Here is a 19,203-nt window from a genome sequence, read left to right as displayed (position 1 = left end):
ACTTGGTTGGTAGTTTAGTTGGTATTTGCAGTGTTCAATAACCTGATGGTTGTTGAAAACAAAAATGTTCCTGAACCTAGAGTCACGCATTTAAGACTCCTATACCTTCCTCCTGATGGCAGAAATGACATGAGAACATGGTCTGAGTGATGATGCTGGCTGCCTTTTTGAGGCAGCACGTCCTATAGATCTCTTTGATGGCGGGGAGGTCAGTACAATAGCAAAGAATCTGTTCCTATAAAAACTGATAACCCGATATTCAATTGTTGGTCTGATGGTCTGGTGTCAAAATCTCTCATTAATCGGAAATTAATCGGGTGTGGGTCAGAGCCGGGGTTGGGGTCTGGAACCCCAGGGGTCAGGAACGTGGGTAGATTTGCTGCTGGAGCCAAGCCCTGGTGCGTGTGTCTATTTCCCAATTCCCTTTTAAACTCACCATGTTTACTTGATAATTTACCACACTGTAACATTTGATAACAAGTTTTAAAAAACTGTGTTTAGGTATTATTATAAATAACATCCAATTGTGTGGAAAATCAACAAAATGGCATCACCAAAGTTTTAGTTTTAAACTAGTTTTACGTTTTAAAGATACAGCTTGGAAACAGGCCCTTCGGCCCGCCAAGTCCACACTGACCATCCATCACCCATTCACATTGGTTCCTTGCTATTCCCACGTTCTCATCCACTCACTACACATCCAGGATCAATTTGTTATAAAGGCCACTTAACCTACAAACTCGCACATTTTTAGCATGTGGGAAGTAGCCGTAGCACCTGGAGGAAATCCACACGGTCACAGGGAGAACAGGCAAACTCCACTCAGACAGCACCCGAGGATTGAATCCGGGTCTTGGAGGCAGAGAGGCAGCAGCTCTACTGTGGTGCTCAAACCATCTGTGTAGTTACCCTTTACCCATAGTTGAGTGGCTTGATCCCACCTGTGGTCTGAGCCAAATGAATAGCTCTCCACTATAACACACAGCAGCCCAATGCAACCTGGGCACATAACAAGGATTAACGCTCAGGTCAGCATTCTTCTTATTGAGCCGACAGTCACTAACTTGTCCAGTAATGCCCGTTTCACCTGAGAAAATAAAAAATTTAAACCGCACTTTTCTAGATCAGCTGCCTCTCAGCTTGCCTCTCCTCCCCCAAACCATCCCAATTCCTCTCCTCTCCCTGGTGTGGGCTAGATTTAAGCCCCCCCCCCCACCACCACCTCCTGACACAACTCTGATCGCCTCCTTTCCTTCCCAGAGAATAATCGCAAGTCAGCCATCCCTAAACAGCTTGCTCTCTGTCATGCTGAAAGATATTCCAGGAACAGCTGGGGGCAGAGCAGGGCACTGGAGATGTCTGCAGGATGAAAGACTATAGCACTAGACCTTGCAACGTTCAAAACGCTGTTACTCACCTCACATTTCGAAAGCCTGAGGCCGACTGGATTAATGGACTATAAATTCCAACTTGAAATTCATACGCGCACAAAATTGCTGCAGAATTTCATGCTGAATGAGCACATTGATATTCTGCTGGTCTGCACATCTGCAAGAGTACAGCAGTCACGACTGTGAGAACCATCTTCAAACAGCAGTCTAACAGTTAAATGGCAACGAAACACTGTTTCATTTAAGGATTAAAATAAACCCTGATGGGCCTGTCTAACTACAGTTCCATTTCATTCATTTTTACATCCCTTCTCTTCATGCTTTCACTCGCCGACCAACAAAGCCGATTTTAACCTCATGATCACAAAAGTGCTTCACAGCCAATGAAATACTTCTAAATTATAATCACCACAGGGGGCCATGCAGTCAATTTGAACACAGTTAGATCCAAAAAACAAGAGTAAGATTTTAACTGTATCATTTAAAGGGGAATAATTTGTTTTTCTAAATCAATGTATATCATACCTCGGTCATGATTCATCATTAAATCTATCGGGATTGCCATTTGTGGAAATTGCGATCCTCAGCATCAACACTACGGTAATTTGCCAATATATTCAACTAGTTCTCACCTCCAGAGCCCTGCCACCATCCCAGTCACTCCCAGAGGCCCCTAACCTCCCTCTTAGCCAGTCCCAGGGTTTGTTGTCTTCCTGTCTAATCCCAAATCTACACCCGCCTGTTGCAACAGCAAACTCCACAAACCAAATCAATCACACTATGTGCGGTGGTAGAGTTGCTGCCCTTACAGCGTCAGAGACTCAGGTTCGATCCTGACTATGGGTGCTGTAAATTGTACTTGATTGGCTTTGGTAAATTGTAAAATTATCTCCAGCATGTAGGATAGTGCTAGTGTACAGGGTCGTCCGAGATTTGTTGAGCCGAAGGGCCTGTTTCTCCACTGTATCTCTAAAGGCTAAAGTCCCAAATCAATGAACTATGCACACCAAGGGATAACCATTAAACAAAGAATAGTAATTGATGGAAAACAGTTACAGATGTAGATTATTGACTTGGGTTAAATGCGTTAATAAAAATTGTTTCTAATGATTATTTTAATTTCCTCTGCACGTGAATATCCTTACTGACTTTATGACAAATTACCCCTATTAATAAAAGAAAATATTATTTATTGCTAAAAAAGAAAACCCTGGAAACCCAGCAGGTCAGGCAGCATCTGTGGGGATAGAAACAGTTAACATTTGAGATTGAGAATGGTGCAGATTAGTGATCTTTCATCATAGCCAGAGAAAACAAGCATGTTTCCAGTTGCAGAGAGCAGAGGCAGTGGAGAGGACAGGGCATGTCAGTGAATGCAAGAATCCAGGTAACATCAATGTTCTTGGACCGTCACAGCAGGCTTGGTGACTACTTGGTAATCATTATTTTTGATGTTTTGGTTCAACTTGTCTACAGTTCAACCACAATTCTTTCATATTCATCCTATAGTTTAGATGAAAGCTTATGCTTCGTGAATTGACTTAGCAAATCATTTGAATGAACCCAAACTCATTTAAGAAAGGACCGTATGCAAATGCAACCTTAACAAGAGTGAAAGTGTGGAAAATGTCCCTTCGGCCCAACTTGCACATGCCGACCAACATGCCCCATCTACACTATTCCCAACTGGCCATGTTCAGTCCATATCCCATAACAAGATCTTCTTTCCCATCTTGCACAGACCTTTCATATGCTAAGGATGTATTCTGGATGTTCCATTCTACCTCTTCATGGCCCTTGCACTTTTTTTTATCTGCACTTTCTCTGCAGCAATTACACTATATCCTGCACTCTATTTTCACTGTCGAACTACCTGTAGTCAAGTATAGTACAATCTGCCTGGACAGTAAGCAAAACAATGTTTTGCACAGTGTATTGGCACAAATTACAATGGCCAATATCAATGGAGGTTATTGCATTTTAAAAGTGAAGTGATGTGCTTTATTTTAATCAGTCAGGTTTTTCAGTCTCAAAATTGGACGCAGATTCAATAGCAATCTTCCAAACTGGGATATACACCTGAAGGAGAACATTTGGAGGATTTTGAGAAAAATTAAGTGAGTAGGATTAATGGAATGTCTCAGGTTTAGAAATCAGAGAAGTGTGATGGGCTGATGCTGCTGCAAGGCTGCTACAAGCAGGATTTTTTCCTTGACATTCTACCTCACTATATAGTGCATATGGCAATTAATTCTTGACTTGAATGACCTGTTCTTTATCTGTGATATTGTTGGGATCTGCTTGAATAAAGCCAGCAATGACAGTCCTAGATAGAGGAGTTGATGTGGAAGTCTAGTCTTGCAAATAACAGTTTCAACGTTAATCCTGAGAGAAAGAAAAGTAACAGATGGATTAATTTGGTCATGGTATTGATCACAGAGTAAAGTTGATGCATGATTTCCAGCTAGATAGTTGTGCAAGGAGACGCAAGAGGCTGCAGATCCTTGAATCCCGAAGGGGGGGGGGGGGGGGGGGGGGGGGGGACTGCTGGAGGGACTCAGTGGGTCAGGCAGCATCTGTGGGGGGTAAATCTACAGATGACGTTTTGGGCTGGGACCCTTCTTCAGACTGAAGATGGATACAAAAAGCTGGAGTAACTAAGCCGGACAGGCAGCATCTCTGGAGTTTGTTGGGTGAAAACCTTCTCGTTTTCACCCAACAAACAGCTAACAATGGCCTGTTTCTTTTATCATCATTATTTTTTTGCATATCTTTTATTCATTGGTCTTTATCTCTCTACATCATCGTCTATATCTCCAGTTTCCCTTATCCCTAACCAGTCTGAACTTAGAAGGGTCTCAACCCGAAACATCACCCATTTCTTCTTTCCAGAGATGCTGCCTGCCCCGCTTTTTGTGTCTATCTTCAGTTTAAACCAGCATCTGCAGTTCCTTCCTGCACACTTCTTCAGACTGAAGTGGTATCAGGGCTAGTTGAAACCAAGCAGTGGAAATGTTTAGGAAGGAACTGCAGGTACTGATTTACACAGAAGATAGACAAAATGCTGGATTAACTCAGCGGGACAGGCAGCATCTCTGGAGAGAAGGAATGGGTGGCCTTTTGGGTCAAGACCCTTCTGCAGACTGAGGGTCAGGGTAGAGGGAGACACAGGTATATTGAAGGGTAAGGTGTGAAAATGAGACATCAAAGGGGACGGTGATCAAGTAAATTGTAGAATAGTTCATTGGTACCAGAATGATTCCTGGGATGTCAGGACTTTCATATGAAGAAAGACTGGATAGACTCGGCTTGTACTCACTAGAATTTAGAAGATTGAAGGGGGATCTTATAGAAACTTACAAAATTCTTAAGGGGTTGGACAGGCCAGATGCAGGAAGATTATTCCCGATGTTGGGGAAGTCCAGAACAAGCTTTTTAGGGTCACAGTTTAAGGATAAGGGGGAAGTCTTTTAGGACTGAGATGAGAAAAACATTTTTTACACAGAGAGTGGTGAATCTGTGGAATTCTCTGCCACAGAAAGTAGTTGAGGCCAGTTCATTGGCTATATTTAAGAGGGAGTTAGATGTGGCCCTTGTGGCTAAATGGATCAGGGGGTACGGAGAGAAGGCAGGTACAGGATACCGAGTTGGATGATCAGCCATGATCACATTGAATTGCGGTGCAGGCTCGAAGGGCCGAATGGCCTACTCCTGCACCTATTTTCTATGTTTCTATGTTAGCTCTGGGAAGCTGACAACGAAGCAAACAAAGATACATTTTAATCAGGGAGAGGTATCTATCGTCAGTGTAAATGTTTGTAGCATTATCGATGTGGTAGCTGGGATTATAAAAACACTCATTCCTCGGCCGCCACATTCCTTAACGCTTGCTGAAGGGTCCATCCATCTGAAGGAACCCGTACTAGCGAGGCTTGACACACATCTGGAGTAGAATGGCAATGCTCCGATGCCAATGACGTCCAACACACCGCGCCCAGAAGCTCATTCGAGTACTACATTAATCACCAGTCGCTTCTGGTGCCGACCCTGCTGAGTTCTTCTTCTTCTTCTGCTGTAGCAGTAGCAGCAACACCACCACCAATTACCCGAACTTCAATTTTAAATGAGCCGAAATTCTGCCGGGAGACAGAGAGCAGGATACACCTGCGTGGCTTTAACCAGCTGACGGTACGCAAAGCAAATCAAACAAATGAAGCTAATTAAAGAATAGCCAGGAGCTGAGGTGTTGAATCTGTCACGTGAGGAGGAGTTCATTCCCCAACAATTCCATTGTGAGACCTGAGAATGTGGTGCTTCAGTCACCAATCGATTACTATCGATTCTGCTATTTGATTGCACTGATTCGGGAGAGATTTTACGTTCAAGCGTGTACGCCAATCAGTTTGCCCTGTAGAAATTGAATGTACCTTCACCTCAATACAACTAACGTGGTAGGAAGACACAAAATGCTGGAGTAACAGAGTCGGGGGAGAGAAAACGCACAGAACAAATCAGAGTAAGTCTGTACCTTTTGAACCCGTTCTCTCCCGACTCCCAATCTGAGGAAGGATTTCGACCTATTTATTTTCTCCAGACATGCTGCCTGACCCGCTGAGTTGCTCTAATATTTTGTGTCTATCTTCGGTATAAACCTGCATCTGTAGTTCCTTCCCGCACAAAACTAACTCGCTGCCTAGCTGAAGTGGGCACATTTTGCACATTGCAGCAGAAATGGAAAGTCCACGTCTGGACTCCACCAACAATTAGCACAGGGGAGCAGAGATTTTTTTTTGACATTGTGCCTGGACGTGTAAATATATTTGTTAATGTACCAATGCATAGGTGTGAGTATAAGTGCGTTTGAGATCCAATGTGCATGTATATCCACATACATGATGCCATTACTTACATTACAACGGTAACTGCACATCCATGTAGCATTGCTGTAAGGGTATTCTGAGATTATGCTAGTGCTGCAAAATGCACCTTTCTATACATGCTCACTGCATTCACCAACACACACATATCAGCGTTATGTTAAGTGTTATGTTATGTATTTATGTGTTAAGTGTAATGTATTTTGTTAGATATAGCTCTTAGGGCTAACGGAATCAAGGGATTATGGGGAAAAAGCAGGAACGGGGTACTCAACCATGATCATATAGAATGGCGGTGCTGGCTCGAAGGGCCGAATGGCCTACTTCTGCATCTATTTTCTATGTTTCTATATTTACAGGTAAATACATAACATCTGAAGCACACACGACAACAGTTACATAGAATCGGGCATCTGTATGCAGACTGTATATATATTTAATGGAAAGGTTGTGGCAGGGAGCGTTTGGAAAAGAGGGGGGGGGGCAGCCTGAACCCCCTGCGGCAACGAAACGGTTAAAGTGATCTCATCTCTGCATGGCTCGACGTGGAGTGAGCCACAATGTGTAGAGACTGCCCCCGAGGGCCGGTGCTGAGACTTGGGGCTGTAGGTTGAAGCCGTGGTTTGCATGCAGGTGTCTCACGTGTGCTGACAGCGCACCCGGCCGATGTGCTTTCCCTCACCACCTCCCGCTGGATGTGATGGAAGCTGCTGCTGCTGCTGTCGCCTTCCCCCTTCCCTTTGTTCGGCTGCACGGCGCTCCCCAGCCCGGAGATTTCCCTCCGCTAACTCGCCCAGCGGCCGGCGAGCCACCCTCTGGCTCAGTGAGCAGGGCGTGCGAGGCGCATTGGTGTTAAGCCGGCAAGCTCTAGCCCCCAGCTCCCAGGTGGGTCGGTTTTGGAAATGCCTTGGGTTCCCCGCAGCAGCTCCGCCCCAGTCGCCGGGCAGCCTCTGGTCTGAGCACACACCCCTTTTCCCCCCCCCCTGTTGGATTTTCTTCCCAACATCTGTCTGCAGAGCAGAGGGGAAGAGGCACACTGCAGAAAAGCGACCCTCCCCGCCTCTGCGCCTCCTCGTCCAAAAAAAGGTAAGCGGCTCTTTGCAATGCCAATCTTGGGACATGTCCACTTACACAGGGCAGGAGTGAGATGGGGAGGCTGAATGAAGTTTCTTTGTATTGAGGCCGTTGTGTTATAAAGAGAAGCCTTCTCCATTCTTTGTTTACGGGTAATTAACGCAAGGCAGAAGTGAGATTCTGCTGACATTATAATGGGGAAGCTTTTCAGCGCAGACTCGCTTGCACGAATCCCAACATTCCCAATCTGCCGCCGTTCCTGATTCTTGTCATGTCTTGTCGAACTTGATTAGATATGTCTGTTGCCAATGCGATTCGGAGGGAGCATTGCGTCCCCGTGTGTTAATTGCCTGAAGGACTGTGGTCTTGGGGCCAAGCGCCCCTGGGATACCGACAGTCTCCTCGCCAGGGGCGAGTCGAGAAAAAAGCAACGAGGCATCTCCTTCAGTCGCTTACAAGTGACAACCGTGTGTGTGCGTTGCCAAATCATTGCCTGCAAGTGTCTGTGTAGGAAGGTACTGCTTGATCCGCTGAGTTACATTTTGTGTCTACCTGTAAGCGTTTGCGTATGGTGTGGGTTTTCTTTTTGCTTTTTATCTTTGCTTCAGTTGATTGCTTTTTGTTGTTGTTGTACGTTATAAAGGACATTTCCCACCCCGGATACTCCCTGTTTGAACTGTTGTCGTCAGGCAGACGGTACAGATCTACAAGGACAAGGGCAAACAGACTTAAAAACTGTTTTTACCCCACTGCTATAAAGGCACTAAATGTAGCTGCCGAGGAACGCAGGGGCGATACATACTAAGGGACTGTGGTACACTGTGAAATCGACAGAAGGATGTAGGGTTGGGTGCTATTTTCATGATATTTATTTTAGTTGTTTATCTTTTTTTTAATATTTTACCTTGTATGTATCGTTAGCTTTTAGAAATGTTTGACTGGTGCACTGACTGGCTGACATTTTTAAATTTCGTTGTACATGGTTCATGTTACAATGACAATAAATAAACTATTCTATATGACAATATCTGACATTTTCTGTTATTTAAAGAACTTCAGTTGAGAAATGCCCCAACTTTAGACTTTTAATACAGTGCAACTGAACTGAAGCAGCAATAATACCAATTACACGGGAGTTCGGATTGTGCCTGGATCATTGCTTTTATTTACTGATGGAACAACACCACCTTTTTTCTTCTGGCCCCACTTCTGCACGACAGCTGGCCCCAGTCTTTCTCGCCCTCCCTGCACTGTCCAGCACTTCACATACCCAGACTAGAGCGGTCAGTGTGAGTGTTTGAAAGCCAGCTGTAGATTCTGCAAGCAAAATGAAGGAGAATGTAAATTCTCCACAGTTGACACTTATTGTCCACATGGTGTTTGTCAGGAAAAAATAATACGGTTGTAATGTGCTGGTGTCTTCAGATTATAGCAGTTAAAACCATAAATTTCAATGAGTCTGTCCATTGGAGACACAGTGCTGTCAGACCTGCTGGGTTACTCCAGTACTTTGTGCTTTGCTCAAGATTCCAGCACCTGCCATTCACTGTATCTCTATTGGATTGTCTTCAGGTGTGACCATATCACAACCAATGGTTGGTTATGCACTTTCTCTCTTGTTCTGGTTTCTGCATGCTGAACAGGAGACCTCAGTTCTGCCCCCTTCATATAGTCTCCTGACACCTTCTCTGTCCACTTGATCAGATGATGGCACTCTGCTCCAGTCTGAAGAACGGTGCCCTCTGCAATGGGCATTCTGGTTCAGGACTGACTACCACCCCAGCAAACTGAGCATAACTGAATGCTGACGTTCCCTTGCAGGGCTGAGGGAATGCAGCAGCATCAGAGGCACCATCATTTGAGATGAATGGAATTCCATTTGCTTTGTGGTTGTTGTGCTATAATTAAAATATAAGTGGGGGAGGGGGTTCCCAGTTGTTCACCTCTCGGTCAACATAATAGAAAGAGAAGGTCATGCAGTTCAGCTGTTACTTTATTGTTGTTTGTAGGCTCTTGCTGTGTTACCCATATCGTAACATTAGCACATTGGCCTGGAGTAGTCTGCTTAATTGTGTGGAGTGGGACTTGACCCCAAGACACTCCAGTACAAAGATGAGTTTGCTATCATACTGGGCCTCTAGAACATCAAAGCGTTTGATGTAGACGGTGGATAAAGTAAGCTGACTTGGAGTGCCAAAAGTGTGTCTGTACACCTGCCATAAAGGGGAAGAGGGTCACCTCATTGCAGTGTTATATGTGCTTACATGCTTTGTATCCCGCTGAGTTTCTCCAGCATTTTTGTGTACCTTATATTTCACTGTGTTGCTGTGAAATATTTGGGGCATCCAATGGAAATGTGTCATATTATTATACATCTTCAGACTAGGTCTGTAGACTGGTCACAATCAAACATTGACTATCCATGTCCTCCAGAAATGCTGCCTGATGACTCGCTGAGTTACTCCAGCACTCTATATTCTATGCAAGATCTACTGTTCCTTGTGCCTACATTTTCCTTTTCCATCTTTCACTGTGATTTGGAGATCTTTCTACTTGTGCTCAGCTTTGTAGGTCGCAGAAACATGACCCTGATCATGAAATGTAAATCCTTTTATTTCTTGCGAATCTGAAGCAATGTGAAGTGCACATTGCCTGGGGTGCCAGTTGCATGTGGCTTGGTCAGTCTGTATCCCCTTAAGGTAAAGGTAATGGGTGTACGGTGATCATTATGATTGTGGTTGAGTCTGGTGGTTTTGGTCCGTGTTATATAGTCGTACTGCATGGAAACGGGTTCTTCAGCCCAACTTGTCCATGGCAACCAGGTTTAATAAATGGGCATTTGCCTGCATTTGACCCATATCGCTTTAAACCTTTCCTATCCACACACCTATCTAAATGTTTTTTAAATGTCACCATTGTACCTGCCTTTACAGCCTCTTCTGGCAGCTAGTTCCATGTACGCAACACCCTCTGCATGAAGAAAATATCCCTTGGGTCTCATTTAAATTGTGTTTTCCCCCCCCCCCCCCCTCACTTGATTTTGTATAAGTCCATAAGGTTACCCATCAGCACTGAGCTCCAGGGTAAAGAGTCCCCGCCGATTCAGCCTCATCTTCTAACTCAAGTCCTGTTAACAGCCAAATATGTCACCCAAGCCAGGAGACTCTGTGTGTGCTGGTCCCGGAAGTGGATCTACAATCACTCATTCAATCGCTACACTCTTTTAAACCTCTACTCCAACAGCAGCACACTGTGGATAGCTTGATTGTAATCACGTACAGTCATTCCGCTGACTGCTCAGCATGCAACAAAAATCTTTTCACTATACCTCAGTACACATGACAATATAGTAAACTAAACTAATACACCTTATGGATTTTTTCTGAACCCTTTCCAACTGAACAACATCCTTCCTGTAGTGGAGCAACCAAGACTGCATACAAATCTCTCCTATCCTGTTGCTTTGTGTTAGCACACTTGCCCGTGAGTCACTTCACTGTGGGTTCAACTTTCATTCTAAGGTCCTTCCGCTGCTGGACATGGAGGGGGCATGGTCTAGTGTAGACGCCCCTCAAAAATAAGGGAAAGGATTCCATGCCAGTGGGCCACATGAGTGGTAACGGAGGTGGATAAATTTGTGTAATTTGTGTTAACGGTATCGAATGCTTGTATAGCCTCTGAAAATGTCAGATGTATTTTTTTTTACACGGTTCCTGTATTGTATATATTTATTACTTGAATAAAGTCTATTTTGAAATAAAACAAAACTTGCATTCTTGGTCCCTGAGCCGAGAGTGTAGACTGAAGGTGCTGCATCATTGGCTGTGATGACTTATGGATGAGCTGTGCATTAAGACTCTGTCTCATCCCACAAGCGGGTACTCGTGACACGGCATTCTTCGGAAATATTTAATCCTCTCCCAACTTCAAGCAAAACATGTGATTTGGGCAGAGTTTTGTTGCGGGACTTTGGGCGCACAAATTGACAACTGTGATTCTGACTGTTTTTCAAACCTGCTCCTTTGCAGTGCGGCCCTTGTGTCCCGCGGTTGTTAAAGCAGGAATATGATTTTAGCATTAGGAGAGCAATTTGTAAGAATATATTTTTGTTTATCCAGACCCCAATAGTACCAAAATGGCTGTGTTTTCAAGGCTGAGAAAGTCAGGTTGCGGGATCTGTGATTCCGTGAAAATTCTCCGCACACTTCTCATGCTTGGGCATACGTGTTAGTTCACTATTGTCTGTAGTCTGTCATGGGTTAAACTCCACCTAGAAGTAAAGGAGTGAGTACTGGTTTCTCGTGTCTTCTAAAATCCGGGATCAAATCTCACCAAGACAATTGATACGTTTGTGTTTACCGTACAAAATGACGTTTGGCAGCTCTGGTCTCTTGAGCATAGATCCACAGCACAGAACTGCCACTAAACTGGCAAATGTATGCAAAATGGACTCCCGCTGGCTTGATGTGGCACCGTGTGAAGAGATTAAAGCTGAAATAGAATGGAGGGGGATTCGCTTTGCACACAAGCTGACTCGAGACGCTGGCTGTTTGTTGAACAGCAAACTCCATGGATGAAAGATGGTTTTATTTGATGAGAGAGCTTACCTGCAGTGTGAACAACTTCTTTCCTACAAGTATCAGGTTCTTGAACCAACCTGGCCAACCATAACACTACCTCTGCAGCAGAACACTACAGACCACCTCATGCACTTCCATAGACTGGTTTTATTAATGCATTTTGCACTAATGTCTTTAATTTATGCACAGTCCTTTTCATTTCACTGCCTTGCAGAACTTGCGTTGTGTTATGTATAATTTATGTTTCTGAGCATGGTTTGAGTCTATGTGTCTGCGATGATGCTGTGGCCAAACTCACTTTGCTTTTGTGGGAGTTTGTTGCAAGATTCCAGATACATTTCCTACAATACAACTATCATCATACTTCAGAAAGTATTAATTGATTGTAAGTTGCTCTGGGTATACTGAAGTTGGGAGATATAAAATATGTTTCTTTTAATCCCCTTTTAAAAGAATCTCAGTCAACCCAAGTGTTAATTTGCTGCCAAGTTATCCCTCTCGAGAGCTGGTTTATCTAGCCGTCTCCAAGTAGGTTTCGGTTAGGCAATATACTTGTAACACCAGATTACAGCCTAAACCAGGGCTGAAATATCTTGTTTTATGAGAGGATGTAGTGGATGTACTTCTTTGTAGTCCTTCAGGTGATCTTGAGGATAGAGAGGTTGCTCCTCCTAAATCCAGACTCCATAACCTGCTGCCTCACATTGAGTGAATGAATGAATGCTTTATTGTCACAGTGAACTTCTTTGCTTGTGAGTCAGTGAGATTCTCCAGTTTGTTGTTGAGGAGAGATTTTTTTTTTTTTTGCAGGGACTGAAGGAAATTGCCGATCATTAATCTCGACTAGTGAGGCCGTGATAACAAATGGCCACCAAACCACATTGGCACATCCATTTGAAGATTGCACCAAGGAAATATTCTCAAATAAAAGCCAAAACGAATGGGGGGGGGGGGGGGGGGGGGGGAGAAAGTAAACTACACCGAGATCCAAGCCAACATAAAGAACGCTATAATACTGAACATTTCATGACTATTGGGTGTCCCTAAGAACTCTGCAGGCAATGAAGTATTTCTGGTGTGATATCAATGCTGCGTTGTAGGAAATGGATCAATCAATACACTGTATATCCACAGAAAAGTCCCACAAAGCACAATGGACTATTGACTAAGGTAGATGGACACAAAATGCTGGAGTAACTCAGTGGGACAGGCAGCATCTCTGGAGAGAAGGAATGGGTGACGTTTTGGGTCGAGACCCTTCTATAGACTGATGTCAGGGGAGTGGGCGGTACAGAGATAAAATGTAGTCGAAGAAAGTAAGACTGGTCAGAGAACTGGGAAGGGGGATGGGATGGATGGATGGAGAGGGAGAGCAAGGGCGACTAAGGTAACTGGGTTCTATGAAAGTGGTGTGGCCAGTACAGCAATTAGAAACTTGCTCAATAGCTCTGTGGGATCCTTCACAATCTGTTGTGAAGACCTACAGGTTCAAAGACAAATCCAAAAATGCAGTCACTCCATCCGGGAACTTCCTCCCCAACAACACTGGGTTTTACCTTCACCAGAAAGCCTGCTGGGTTCAAGAATGAATGAGGCTCACCACCACCTTTTCAAAGTCGATACATTCTGGTGTGTGAATGAACCGAAAATAATACAAGATTACAGTGCAATTATGAGTGTCAGATATAGTTTATATTGAATGATAGTGGATCCAAGTCGGTGATTGTAGTTTGAAGCCGGAGTATTTATGCAATGGAATAGTTCTGATCTTGTTACGAGTTATGAATTGAATCTCCTACAGATTAAAATTAATCACAAATAAACTGTTGATAGGTAAACTGATTAGACTTATTGAAGTAATGGAGAGGACTGATGAGGATAATTTGGTTAATCGGGTTGCTATAGATTTCCAACAGACCTTTGATAAGATGGAAGGCCATGGAATAAAAGGCTTTCAGAACATTCTGTGCCATAATAAGTAAGTTAGTTAAGGTTAGAACGATGGCTAAGTTACAGGAAATAGAAGTGGTGGTAAAAGGTTGCTGGATGGAGCAGAATTCTCCAGGGGTTGGTATTAGGGTTAATATTTTTTTTCAATGTAAATTGATGATGTGGATAGAGTGCCCAGGACACAGTTCAGAATTTGCAGCAATCACAAAGCTTGTGACGGAGAGGAGGATGATTATGGAGTTCACGGGTGGATAAGTGGCAGGTGAAATTTGATGTGAACAATGCGAATTTCAGTTTTAAAGGTACAGCATGGAAACATGCCCATCGTCCCACCGAGTCCATACTGACCACCGATCACCCGTTACATGGTACATTTTGGTAGAGAGGACGAGAAGAGGCGATGTAAGCTAGCAGGAGATAGTTTAGTTTGGAGATACATTGCGGAAACAGCCCCACCGGGTCCACGTCGACCAGCGATCCACGTACACTAATCCTATCCTACACACTAGGGACAATTTACAATTTTACCAAAGCCAATTAACCACCAAACCTGTATGTCTTTGGAGTGTGGGTGGAAACCAAATCACCTGGAGAAAACCCACGCAGATCACAGGGAAAGCATACAAGCTCTGTACAGAGAGTAGTGTCCCAGTCACTCACCCCCACGGTAGTTTCACTAGGTTCTCTGTCAGAACTGTGGCCAGAAATGTTCGATGAATTTCTGCTGAAATAGAAGCGTTCGTTGGATCACAGAAGGATGAAAAGCTGGGGGTAGGAAACTGACAGAAAGAGTGGCAACAACCCCTTCACCCACCCAGGGTTCACGAGGATCTACCCTCTAACCAACACTTCCCACAGGAGTGATGTTGGTGCAGACTGCCCCCTGCAACACAGTTATGCACGCACTCACATGCCCTCTGAAAACCTCGCACAGGGTCACACAAAGCCAGCAATGCCCTCAGTGCCAAGCTCGGGGTGACTGAACCCTGCTCTCGGGCACTCAGCCTCTGGAGCCACAGCATGTGATGCAGCTTGTGAAACTTTGCTGCGCAGTGCTGTGATGCTGAGGTCAGGATGTCAACCCCCGACGTGGGGAATCTGTGATCACTGTGATTTTATCGCTCGCCCCCTAGTGGGGGTATTTGGATGCAGTGTGGGGATCCCAATGTTCAGGCATTCCGAGGACTCCCCTGCCCTTGGACTCAGACCAGTTACCTCCTGCCACGTGTATCCCCTGCACAAGAAGATTCCTCCTGCGTCCTCAGTGTTTAGAACCCTGGGCATGTTCCTCTGCCTCTGGGAGGCCACTGCCACCCCATCCCCCTCATTCGGGCACTATCTCATTCCATATCAATGCTCCCAGTTGCTCATTCCCTTGTTTTGCTGGAGAGTTACTCTCTTGCGGCCACTCCTTGAGGTCAGAGCTGTGAGGAGAGGAGTTCCTGACATAAATGTTTGGCTCCTAGCTCCTGGAACACAAGAGAGCCCACCAGCACTATCAGTTGAGTTGAGTTTATTGTCAAGTATAACAACCGAGGTGCAGTGAAAAGCTTTTGTTAACCAGTCAGCGGAAAGACAATACACGATTACAATCGAGTCATTCGCAGAGTGCGGATACCCGAGAAGGGAATTCTCGGAACTGTGGCCATGAGTTTTGTGGTTTTTATTTGGTTTTAAGATCCTTTTCTAAAGATGAGCAGGACAAAGATTTCACACAAAGGATGGTGGGATTATGGAACAAGCTGCCAGAGGAGGAAGTTGAGGCAGGGACTATCCTACCATTTAAGAAGCAGTTAGACAGGCACATGGATAGGACAGGTTTGGAGGGATATGGACCAAAGGCTGGCAGGTGGGACTAGTATAGCTGCAACATGTTAGCTGGTGTGGACGAGTTGGACTGAAGGGCCTGTTTCCACACTGTATCACTATAACAGTATGACTCTATGAAGATTACTAGTGGTGTTTCGAACATAGAAAAACTGCTCAGAAGAATGCCAAGGGCCTTGAGTCCAACGCGCCTGGTGTTGAATAATTGAAAGCTGCTTGCATTTATTGAGAGTGGGGTGAAGTATGAACACTGAGAGGGAGTTGTGTATCGCTGACAGGTGGCTGCATCTGCTCGGCCTCTGCTTGGGACTGAGATCACTTCATTTGGACTCCGCCCAACTGCCAATGAGTTGATTCAGAAAATAGCTTTGAATTGCCAAAAGCTGCTTCAGCAGCTTTGAAGATTGACAGAGTGGGTTTTGCATTGATTGTTATCATTGTTGGGTAATTGTTAGCTCTCTCCAACACTATTGGCACTGAACTCAATCCAAGCGAGTCTGTCGGGAGGAGAAGGATCTGAGTGCTGCTGCCCATTTTATAGTCTGTGGCTCATTTTAAATCGTGTTCCCCTGTTTCCTTCCCACAGTCGCGTGGCAGGGAGCAGTTGGCGATGTGTGGTTTAATTACAATGTTGTGAACACCATCTGCAAGGATGATGTGGTGGGGGGGATGGGATGGACTGGCTGAAGGAAGCGGAAGCCAGAATGTGGAAGAATGGAGAGAGAGAGAGAATGAAGATCACATTCATTGGATCTAAACACTTCAGGGTTGTAGTTGGGGAAGGCAGTGGATAACTCGGGTCTGTAGGTAAAGTGACAATTAATGGAGTCCTGATTATTAGTTGAGAAATACTGCAATGTCAACATGTTAATGGACTAGTTGTGGCCCCACCATCACTTATAAAGGAGTCTTCTGCTGTTCGGTGCTCTGAAGGACCTCACATGTGTGTTTTAGCATTGGCTGGCTGCTTTATTTTGTATGATCAGCATTGTCTGTGGCTTTCTTCATGTAAAAGGATGCGTGTTACATTCCCTCGTGCGATGTTTTGAAATCTCCTTATGAGCGCTACCATTTAGATCACAGGTCAGAGCAGGGGAGTTCTCTGTGCCCAGCCGAGCATCTTCTCCTTATCCAGCTTAATGGTGCTGATTACTGCTGCTTGTGGGATCTTGCTGTGCATGAACTGCTTGCAGCTTTTCCACAGCACACAGAACAAAGAGCGCCTCGTTGGATGTAAAACACTTCAGGGTGGCTCAGAGCATGAAGGTTGCCAGGAATTGCCTGATTTCCTTTCTCCTGCTGCACTCTCTTTTTCTTCCAAAAAGGGCAGTTATCTTGTCCAAGCAGATGCCATATTGATACCACCGAGATGTATCTATCTGTTCGCACTGCGCTCAGGCTGAGGCCATTCGATTTGTGTTGGATTTGCTTATGTGTTGGATGTGCTGGAGTAACTCAGCAAGTAAGGCAGTGTCTCTGGAGACCATGGACAGGTATCCTTTCGGGTCAAGACCCTTCCTCAGACTGCAACGTCACCTATCCGTGTTCTCCACAGTTGCAGCCTGACCTGCTGAGTTATTGTATCCTTTTGTGTGGAAAAACAAAGAAAGTTGGGAAAAACTCAGCAGGTCAGACTGCATCTGTGGGAAGTAAAGCAAGTTAATGTTTCAGGTCAAATACCCTTTGTCAGAACTGGGAAGGAGATGAGGGAAACTGGTTAACCTACAGGGATGGGGAGACTGTCTCGGATAGGGTAACATGGGGGGTGACCTTGGACACAAGCTGCAAACAAGGATGTCTTGTCAGTGGGTAAAGGAAGTAGAGTGGGAACAAAGGCAAAATAATACGGAAAAATGAATGCAGGGGTTGCAAAACGCAGAGCAGGAGGTCACATTGGACTGGGCATGCCCTCTGCTCCAACAACTGCCAATCCCACTCACCAGCTCTATATCCATAACCTTTTATTCCTTGGTGGTTCATGACCCCCGTGGATACTTTGTAAATATTGTGAGTCTCAGTCTCCACCACCCACTTGGGTCATGAGATCCAGCTTCAAACTAAAAACCAGCTCTTCCAATCTGCATAATACTGCTTGTAGAAGCTTGCTGTGCATAAATTGGTTGCTACCATTCTTACTGTTGCTGAAATTAAACTGGCTTGGATTATGAGGGTACATTCATTCTGGTGAAGAAAGATGCCAGTATGTCTTCTCACCTACCTTCCCTGACCTGCCTTCCCTTTTCAGCTCCTGCCTGATACTATCTCTGGTCTTTTAGCTTTTGCAACTTGTTAAGTATGAGTTTTTAGGGAATGTATTTCCTGATTTTTTTTTTTTATGTGACTGGGGGTGTGAGAACTGGAATGTTTTGTTCATCCATAGGTCTCATTATTTCACAAAACTGATAATTTATTGTACTCTTATTTATCATATATTTATTTGTTGTTGCTATGGCGTTACTGTGCCTGCAAATCTGCAGGAAATAAGAAATTAAATGTTCCGCCCCTAGTACATGGGCCAATTAAACACTCGTGTCACTTGGAAACTGATTCAGCAGGGAAGAGGCACTGGTGCGTTAAAATGGGAGAACACCAGTTAAGCAGGGAGAAGGGGTTATTTCCAAGCTGCATGGTTCCTTGTGTTCATAGCTGATCTTGTCTCCACGTTGCCTTGCCAATATCTTGGACTGTGATTTTAAATTGGTCACTTGATTGCACAAACACTGGCTTGTTCATTATCTTATATTCACCATCCTACCTTGCAGTGGTAATCCCGAGAAATCGGCAACGGTGGGGTCGGAGTAAATGGGGGGGGGGGGGGCCTTCAAGCAATATTGACTTCTCTAACTTCAAGCAATAATGATTTCTCTAACTCTTGTTTTCCTTCGTTCTCCATCCCTCCCCCATCCTCGTTTTCCGACAAGTTTCACTGCCCTCTTGATTAAATGTTACTGATGATATGCCTCGTGGTCACCTTCCCCTCGGCTAACGATGATTTTCATTGGCCTTTGTCCCCTTTGATCTCTCATTTTCACACCTTACCCTTCCATATCTCTGTCTCCCTCTCCCCTGTCTCTCGGCCTGAAGAAGGGTAGCGACAAGAAACGTCACCCATTCCTTTTCTCCAGAGATGCTGCCAGTCCGGCTGAGTTACTCCAGCATTTTGCGCCTATCTTCGGTGGGAGTGGAGTCCACTGGTAGGCATTGGCTACGGGGAGAACTGAGTTGGAAGTAAGCTGGGGGTGAGAATGGGACCGGAATGGACAGGAGTGGGTCGTAGAAGTTCCTTGTCATTAACCTCTGGGAACACATTGATTTGTTATAAATAGAAAGCATTTTCAGTGCAGTGACAGCAAGATATTATAAATGTCCACCAAGCAATCGATTGCCACTGCCTTACTCTGTAACGCTCAACCTCAGCCTGTCCATGTGCTTGGTTAATATTACACACAGCAACTTTGAATCACTGTAATTTCTGGAGGCTGCTGAGTTATTTCTGCCTTGCTG

The 19,203-nt window shown here is 44.7% G+C and overlaps 1 protein-coding gene across 2 annotated transcripts in view; it reads left to right on the top strand.

Annotated features, from left to right (window-relative positions):
- Window positions 1–6,147: 6,147 nt before the first annotated feature.
- The window catches only part of LOC129711237 (phospholipid phosphatase-related protein type 3-like), a 59,929-nt gene continuing 46,873 nt past the window's right edge, over window positions 6,148–19,203 (top strand). The window contains exon 1 of one of the 2 annotated variants that reach the window (XM_055658749.1): window positions 6,148–7,354. The gene's annotated coding sequence lies outside the window, so the exon portion shown is untranslated. The other variant, XM_055658750.1, reaches the window with a different exon arrangement.

Source organism: Leucoraja erinacea, chromosome 29, assembly GCF_028641065.1.
Source record: "Leucoraja erinacea ecotype New England chromosome 29, Leri_hhj_1, whole genome shotgun sequence".
Taxonomy (NCBI): Eukaryota; Metazoa; Chordata; class Chondrichthyes; order Rajiformes; family Rajidae; genus Leucoraja; species Leucoraja erinaceus.
This window is presented reverse-complemented; position numbering and strand designations above follow the sequence as displayed.